At 33.4% G+C, this 9,688-nt stretch overlaps 1 protein-coding gene across 2 annotated transcripts in view; it reads left to right on the top strand.

Moving 5' to 3' along the window:
• Positions 1–6: 6 nt before the first annotated feature.
• The window catches only part of nvd (neverland), a 32,387-nt gene continuing 22,705 nt past the window's right edge, over positions 7–9,688 (top strand). Inside the window, exon 1 of one of the 2 annotated variants that reach the window (XM_065362335.1) lies at positions 7–150. The gene's annotated coding sequence lies outside the window, so the exon portion shown is untranslated. Of the gene's footprint in view, positions 275–9,688 lie in introns of both variants that reach the window. The other variant, XM_065362336.1, reaches the window with a different exon arrangement.

Genomic DNA, 9,688 nt, shown 5'->3' with positions numbered 1-9,688 from the left:
AATTCTAAAGCGTGCAATCATTCGTCTCCTCACGTTGCGTGGTCGAGTACGTGCTCTTTGATTTTTTTTCACCTTTCCACTACAATCAGTCGCTGATCGGTACACGCGATACGACGTGGAAATTGACAATTTTCCGGATCCTTTGTACGCGTAAGTTGCACTTTTCATTTTTACACATTTTTTTTTTTTACCTCGTTATCGGTGTGAATTCTCGTAGGTACGTCTGGTGGTCGGTCGTACTCGCGTGTGCATTTTATCCCCACTTTTTTATTAGGTAGGGATTCGTAGATTCATTCAATTTTACTACAATAATGTTTAAATTTATAATTAGGTTATCGTAATCCCCTCCGCGTTAACATTCCAGTGCACTTGTACGAGTACTTGTAATCGCCCATGTTTACGTATGTACCTACGTACTTTCCTTTTCATTTTCCGTAATTTTTTCGTACGCAATTCGTATCATTTTCGTGGAGTAAAAGTCAAAGGGGTGTGTCTTACGATGTACCAGAGCTGGTTAGATTACGATTTATGTGCTTGTTGTAATGTTGTAGGTATAGCTGGGTACATTGTTTTGTAGCTTTAGTCTTTCCTTCAAAGGTCATCATGTGTCTTCCAGTTTACCTGTGTGATTTTTTTTGTACATATTTTCAAGCCAATTTTTCTCGAGATTATTGACGAAAAGTTTTCCCAATTAATTAGGTACCTACCTATAATATCTAAGCTAATCGTTAAAGAAAAACATAAAACTGATAAAGATGGTTTTTTTATTCGTTATTCATCGCTTTTGATATTCACGCGGAAGTTTAAGGAAAAGTGAGCTTTCTTTAAGTAGGACATCAAATTTGTTATACCTACCTATACCTACACGTAGGAGCACATTTTGATTTTCAATTAATACTTATACTTGTTTAATTTGGTGTTTTTTTTTTCATCATTTTAATGCGACAACGTGTGAAATTGAAATCGATTTGTTGTTATAGTGATTATACTCGTAGTAATGAGAACTGATAAGCCGCAAATGAATTGTTTAGGTAGATATGCTTCGCTGTACGCGTGCATATACCCATATAACAAATTAGTGATAAGTTGAAAACGCTGTCGATTACTTCAACTTGGAAAGAGCAAGGGGCTGTACATTTTTCTACGTATGAGTGGGCTACTTCACATTCAAGTTTTTCTTTTTTTTTGAATCAAGCCAAGCAGTATCAAATGACCAGTTATTATTCCAGAAAACGACATTTGTGGCCACATTTGATTATACACTTGAGGTACAATCCTGTTTTGAGGTTCAATTTTGGTTCCAATCGAAAAAATATTTTTTTTTTGGCTGGGAGCTCCAATTTTTTTAATGCAAAAAATATCAAAAAATAAGATTGAGCCCTTGCAATTCCAGAAATAGATCATATTCTTACTATCATCTTCGTTATTTATGTTGAGAAATTTCCATATCTCCCAGAAAAATTAAAATCAATTTAATTCTACCTCTCGAAAAAAATGCGCCTATCAGAATCAATTCGTATGTTTTTCATATTATTCGAAAATAAACGTAGATACCGCAATTCCCCATTTTGAGACCCACGTTTGACATCATAAGAAAACAGGGAATTTTTTCTGAAAATTTCGGTTCTAAAAATATTTTAAACGCGATGGCATAGTTATAAAATAGGTACCTACCTGTGACCAAAATATGAGATTTCCAGAGCTGTAGCTGCCCAATCATATTTTTTGGAATTTCTATGACTTTTTTTTTAAAGTTTGGGCTCTGAAAATTCTTTATTTTTACTTGTCAAAAATGGTCTTCAAAACGCGATGGGAAACAGAAAAATTGGGGGGGGGAGGGAGGATACAAAAATAAGTACATACACATCATACTAGGCTGAATTTCTTTTTTTGGTTTTCGTAGAATTTTCACGTAGAGCTGAAGCAATTTTGCTTTACCTATACGTTATTTTCAACATGCTGAATCGATTGCTGGAGCTTTCAACTCGTTCTGGATCGTCTAGCTAATTTTTGGATTATCCAGCTTTGAAAAAAGTGACATAAAAAGGTCAGAATGCAATTCACAACAACTTATCGACTTGGATTTACTGCATATACTGCTCTTATGACACATTTTGATAAATTCGGAGACTATATGAATTTCTTTCTGATCCTACAGTTTAAATTCAAAATTTCCCCTAGCGATCTAGTTTTTGAAAAAAAAAAAAAAAATGAACTAATAATAATTAATCGAAAGAAAAATCGAAATTAGGTTTGTAATTTGTATATCTTATATGTGTCTCCCTCCCCGACCCCAAAGTGCAAGTTATTTAGGCCAATTCTGTATCCAGCAGTGAATTTTGGATTTTCCAGTTCTGGAAAAAAGCTACCTATACCCACTAGAATGCGAATTTGATCCGATAGAAATTAATTTGAAATATTTTGTGCTAAAAAAAACAAAACAAAATGTTGACAAAAGTAAATTGTAGAAAAATGAGATCGGTTTTCAAGCAATTCATGGCTTTTCTAGTGGATTTTTGAATTCTCCAGTTTCAAAAAAATGGCCATAAAAAAGGCTACAGAGACAATTTCCTCACCAAAAATTTTCAAAAAAACTAAAAAAATTGTCATAGTTACTTATTTGCAAATTTATTGATGCAAAATGCTGAAACTTGATTTGTATCCTATTTTTTCCTTCTATGCCCTCCATTTTCTTCCAAAAAATCGAGAGGTAGATACCTAGTGGTCATTTTGAGTAAATCTGGAGCCTTGAGTAGATTATAAAGTACGTACCTACATAGATACCTAACTGAAATTTTGTTTAGACCTTGTTTTTAACGTTCTGAATTATTAATGGGTGGTATTTTCAAGCTGTTCAGAAGCCTCCAGCGGGTTTTCGGATTTTTCACATTTACAAAAATGGAAATTAGAAGAATAAATTGAAATTATGTGCCTATATTAATGCGGATGTACCATTTTTATGATCATTTCAATTTAGACTCAAATTTCCAAAATCTGTGTTTGCCTGTTCAAATCCGGAAATTTCCCCATCAATTATTTTTTCTGAAGAAACACTCCATGTTTGTCCCTGAAATCGATTGACGATGGTTTTTAGTAGTTCTGGAGCCTCCAGCGGATTTTTTTCAAAAATCAAATTGATCCAAAGAATCCCAAAGACAGTTAACTTGAGTTTATAGGTGTCGAATTTCAGTTTCGCTCTATTTTATGACAATTTTTCCAAAAATTGGAAAATTGAAAAATTTGCTGGAGAACTTATAGATATCTTATCACTCGAAATCATCAGCAATAGATTTAAAAGTTTAAACAATTTTTAGGTTGCTTAAAAGCAAAATTTCAATTTTTTAATGAAAAAACGACGGAATTAAAATTTTTGGATTGAAGGGACGTGCAGCCCAAAAACATTTCAATATTTTTTCATATTGAGATGATCAACAGAAAAAATGTCAAATCTTGAGCATTTTAAAAATTGGATTTTCAGTAGGCTACAACTACAAATCTGCTGATAACTCTTTTGCGCAACCATACTCAATGAATTACTAATATTACACCTCATGATGATTATTGAAAATTTACAAAATGTTAAAGTTATTGACCTACACGTTTGAAAAAAATTGAGAAAAACGTAAATATTTCTTATCATATACACATTATGTATTTCATGCTCTCTCATTAACTCGTCTGCTGGTCAGCAGGTATTTCGTCACTTCGATGTACGGCTACCGGTAGTGATAAGAGAACATATTATATGTAATTTCAAATCACACAATAAAAATTTCTTTCAACTTTGTTTAAAAAAATCGATTATGCCTCATTTGTTTTCAAATTCAGTTTACAAGTACGTAAATTAAATTTTCATCCATCGATGAAAATATTTTATCATGTTCCAAACTAAGGTCATCGCTGTGACCATCCGAACAAATCTTTGAGTCAACTATATCTAACTGTGAACTCTGAAAACGACGTGATTCTCATTCTCGGAAAAATAAGATTACAAATCGTCTGGATTAAATTAGGCTAAAGCGTTTGAAAATTTACTATTTCGACTATTTAACCCTATTTTCGATGTCTGATGTCTACCTAGTAGATACCTACCGAAGTACCATATATTCTTTTGTTTATTATAGAATTCCGGTAAAACCTCGTCCCTCGTCGATTTATTTTGCTGATTGATTATTCGCGGTTGGAATGTGCTTTCATTTTTTTCTTTTCTTTAACCCGTTACTTCTTAACCTGCTAACTGAAACCATGAATCGCTACAAAGTATGTAGTAATGCATTTGCATATTCACTTTGGGAGTTCCAAGCATCGTAAAACATTAATCAATGATCGCGACATAAGAACAAAAAACAGTTACACCCAGACTCTCGCTCGTATAGGTACTTCCGCAGAAAAAGGGTTGTTTTTGGGTCAAGTTTTTACAATGAAAAATTCGGCGACAAATCAGTAAGTTAGTCGCGCCAGTAGTTTAAATCATTAATTTTTTTCTCGTGTGGATTGACGTCGTCAGTCAAGTAGGTATGGATTTTAAAACAGCAATATGAAAGTTTTTGTCGTCGATACCCTTGCTACTGGAATTGCTGAAATAGGTAGATATTTTTTTCTCAGTATACATAGGTACGAGTAAGTACCCACTTATTTAAAATGGGCCCGAGTTCGTATACTAAGATTTCTCAGAAATGGTCAAATATTTGCGGATCAAAGGTTAGGAAGAAGGGTGGTCTTCGTTTGATGAAGGAAGAGGAAGAGTAAGAGGGGAGAAAATACAGTAAACCGAAGTGTGATAATGTTGAAAGAATGTTGTACTCGTACAGAGACGAAAAGAATAGGTTACTCCTTGAAGGTGTCGAAAATGATTAGGGCTACCTACTGAGCAGTACCGGTGCCAGGATTTTTCCTTGGAGGGGGATAATTGGGTCAGAACCAAACAATTTTGCCGTCTCATTTTTTTGGGTGGGGGGGGGGGGTAAAATTAAGCTTTTTGGAGAGCAGAAATCAAATAAATACAGTGGCATAGTCAGAATTTCCTCAAGGAGGAGGCAAAACCAGATTTTTAGGCATGGAAAATCGAAATAGGAGTCATTTTCTGGAAACCTATCGTGATGTGTGGATGATTATAATGAAAATGAAGATAAAATTACTGCTCGAGCGAAGCGAGAGCGAAAATTTTTAGAAAAAATGGGTCCAAACAACAACAAAAAGCGTTCATTTTTGCATGTTTTCTTTCAAATTTTCGTTTGCAAGGGAGGACAATAGCCCCCTTCACTCCCTGGCCACGCCACTGAATAAATATGTCGTTTATTTATTTAATTTTTAAAAAGGAGGGACCTCAGTGACTGAAATTTGCCTGCAAAGTATTATTCAAAGTAAATCGTGTACGAATATATACCTATAATGTGGGCTTGAGAAGAAAAAAAAGGCTTCTTCTTCTCAAAAAAAATGGGAAAAAATGAACATCGGTTTGTAATCGGCATCCATCTCAGTGAAACAAGAGCGCAAAAATGCTAGGAAAATTCCCACTTTATAGCATCAAAATTTTTTCCAAAAAAACTGGCCTCTTGGGGGGGGATTATCACCCAAATCCCCCCCCCTTAAAACCGGCACTGCTACTGAGAGTTTGAATTCTGCCTTCTGCCTTCTCTTAGAGCCTCTATGGGTAAAGTAAAAAATCCGCAAGATAGGTATTAATTTTCTCTATAAATTTCAAAAATCCATTGCTCTGTTTTCAATATTTTCGTTTAAAAAAAAATCAAGTTGCACTCAAATTGCTTACTCGTCATTAGTTGTAAAGCGCGAAATGGATTTGTGAGTTATGCCTTTTCGAAGAATCCGAAGATCATCGCAGATGCTAAATCAAACAGATAGGTAACTGCATGGAAATATGTAGTGTGTAGTTGTGCGCTGATGTTGTCTTGCCTCTTGCATCCTGGTTCCGTTGAAAGGAAAGTAATTATTTTCAACGGAATTCTATACATAATCATGCATGAGTATATTTGCAAAGATGTTGTTATATTGCTTCCAAGAAAGCTCTTATGCGACATCATTTCTAGAGGCTGTACTAATACAGTCGGTACCTATGATAAATTAAATAGCGCCGGGTTACTAATACTTCGAAGAATTTTTGGCCCAAGTTGCTTCCTAATCTGATACTGTATGGCGCCCTGGTTTTAAATACGTACCATTATGCAGCTACTTACTAGTTTATCTTATAGTACTTGAGTAATGATGAATGATGATTTGTAAAGGATGCCTACCTACGTGCAATTTATTCGGATGAAATATTTTTCTTCATACTTATTATTTGTAATTTAATTCGCCAATAAAATGTATATCTAATAAAACACATTTAATAGGTACCTAGGTATTATTAATAATAAATAGTCAATCTTCATATTAAAATTGATAAACAAAAAAAGACTGTTCGATCTTCGCAAACTAATTACATACAAAATTTATTACTTATTAGTAATGATTCGAGAGGTAGACTGCTATCTCTGTTTGAAAGGGAAAAAAAAAGAATTATCAGTAGAACGGTTCATTTAGATATCTAATATTGGGTCATTAAATGTACCTATTTATCGACATAGTTGGTAGATACAGTTTTAAGGTGTATAAATTAAATAATTATTTTTGTAGGTAAATTTTTAATTATTTGATTGAATGCGTCAATAAATTTTTAACGGTTATATAACTAAATAGATCAATCTCCTTTTTACCGCTGGAATCTGATCATTGTTCTAATTTTAAAGCTTTTATTTAAACTAGGTAGGTATTCTTATCATTTATTTAGTACCTAATAACTGGATGCTTGAACCGCTGATACATTGTCGAGTTTCAATATGTATACTATCTAATGTAGGTTGTGCACTCTGAACTTCTAGATTTAGGTGCTCTGATTCTGGGAATTTGAAAGAGAAAATGCCCATTTGATTACGTCGATAAATTTTTAATATTTTACAGTATTAAATAGGTAAATAGAACAATTTTGTGTTCCCACGTGTAAGAACGATACGTTAAATTCTAAAATAATTGGAAAATTCGTGAATAATAAATTGTAGTTAGCACTTGGCAGGTAATGCTGATGCTGAAGCCGAAGGAGAGAAAAATTGTTTCCTTTTCTACTAAATATGTATTTCGAGTTTGGGGTCTTTATGAGACCCTTTCGAAGACTTCGGTTGTTCTTTTTTTTAAATTCAATTTTTTGCAGTTATTGATAGGTGTTCCTAATGATAGCCTCAAAGTACCTAATTTTGAAAGGTTTTACCAATTTACCTTTGTTTTTTTTTGAGAGGAGAGATTTTAATTTGTATAGTTACCTATGTAAGGTAATGATAAATAAAATTAAAAATTTAATTTATGAAAAGAAAAAGTTTGGACAAATGATCTTGCATTATTAATAATTAAAAAAATAATTTGAAATAGGTACCTAGGTACATTTTTTGTCATTTCAACCCAAGATTTTATATAAATCTTTAAAACGTTTCAAATTTGAAATTCTTATGGCGTTCTAATAATAAAAAATATTTTACTGTTTCATTTTAGTGATAAAATTATCAACGATTTCAGCTTTCACGATATTTTTCTTCAGAACGTTTAGGTTCACAAATATTTTCGAACGAGGGGAATTATTTTCAGAAATAATCTTATTCTTTTTTTACCTTTTTTTTGACCTCCAAAGCCGGTTATGAAATTTTGAAAATAACCTAAACATGCAAGATTCCGATCATGAGTTGTGAGATGTTTTTTCAGCACTTTTTGTTGATAGAGCCTTTTTTTGGGACGATTTTTTATTCGTTGCCATGATTGCATTTAGTGAAACAAATCGCAACAATTTTAACTATAGGTACCCATTTACACAATGATTTGGCTGAATTTTAAATGTTTACTTATTTATCCTGGAATCCGTAATTTCTGTACCAAACCTCGGGAGGGGGTAAGAAAGTGGGGGGGGGGGGTGGAAATCCTGTGATGAGAATTTTCTCAAATTTGAACGGATGCTGGGTAAGTGGGTATTTGTACAATTGATTTTTACTTACTTACAAGTTATCAAAATCTATCAAAGTTTTGAGAAAACATGTACCTAATAAAATTTTATTTTTTGAGCCACTTTGTCATCAAAGTTTGATTACTTTTTTTTCACGCGAGTGACTTTTTTTTTACACATTGATACCCTTGTCAAACGTACACCTCCCTTCTGAATTCAATAAATTTTTGTTTCAAATTGATTTTATCCAAAATTTTTGGGCGAACAGTTACAAATTTTACATATCTAACCTTTACTCAATTGGAAAATTTTTAAAATTTCTATCTTCCAAAAATGGAATTTTCTTTATATTATATTTTCATAAAAATTTTAATTTAATATGCGCAAAATTTCAATCTTGAGGGAGGAGAAAAAGGAGGGGAATACAACTTGAAAACATTTTGGAAGGTTCATAGATAAGGGACTCAGGGAGGTATCCCACCTGGCAGAAAAATTTTTGAATCAGAAAAAGACTTAATCAAAAGAGGATGCAGAATACATGACCAGACAAAATTTCAGTCCCAAAATGATAAAAAAAATCAAAATTTCATCAAAATCAGCTAGAAAACTGAAATTTTGTAATCATGTTGGTGCCTCGTTTTCGACCCTTCAAATCGCATGGTAATGGTTTTCAAACCATTTTGAGTAGTTTTGGAACCTCATAGCTGAGTTTTGGAAGTCGAAATTTCCTGAAAATTTTAACGCTTAGATAAAATTTGCTTTAGTATAGGTACCTGAATTTCAATATACCTAATGAGTCGATTAGAGGTAGTTTCAAGCCGTTTTGGATCCTCTAACCATATTTTAGAAATTCCAGGATTTCAAAAAAGTTTCACAAAACCAGTCTAAATTGACTCAAGTACGCATAATAAATGCAAATTTTCTAGAATTTCCAAAATACATCTGGAGATTCCAGAAAGAATTGAAACCATTACCAACCGACTCAGTACAGCGTGTTGAAATCAGGGTATTAGGTGGATTTCATCTTCCCAAATTCATTGTGTAGAATTTTGTGGAAATTATAGATTTAATGGGTCAAAAATAGGGTTCATGCCAAATTTCAGATTTATAAGTCAATTTGTTTTTTTTTCTCATATCCGGTCGACATGGCTGAATTAACATGAAACACTCAATCTAAATCTTAATCTAAATCTAAATACCCTTCTCCTGCCAGTACTCAAGGAATGTAACTGCTTCATCGTCAAGTGTCCCATTTAATTTTCCAGGATTGATTTTTCCTGATCACGTCTATGTTCAGGTTCTTGACCATTTCAGCTAATATGACTTCCTTCAGCCCTGACAGGCCCTCTATGTTTATGGATATGATCCTTAAGGGAGGTGTCCTCGTCGGAGGCCCTGAGAAGGGCCGTTTTAACCCGGGTGTAGGGTGCATGATCGACCGCACGGTGATGGGATGATTGGCCAGTGTAGTTGAACTACTGTTTCCAGGGGGCGCCAGCTTATCGAGATAATTTATTCATAGTTCTTAAAAAAGCAATCGCGGATGCTATCCATTGCCCCCCTCCAGTCAATTTGGTGAAATTTTGATTTTTCACCATTTTTGCTGGACTAAATTTGATTTTGAAAAATTTTCCAAATATCGAAAAATGCACTTAAACACCCTGAAAGTTCGGCTGGTGGTGTATTTTTTCATGCTTTCTTGATTTA

This window comes from Planococcus citri, chromosome 4, assembly GCF_950023065.1.
Source record: "Planococcus citri chromosome 4, ihPlaCitr1.1, whole genome shotgun sequence".
Lineage (NCBI taxonomy): Eukaryota > Metazoa > Arthropoda > Insecta > Hemiptera > Pseudococcidae > Planococcus > Planococcus citri.
Note: the sequence above shows the minus strand (reverse complement) of the source record. Positions and strands in the feature narration are given on the sequence as shown.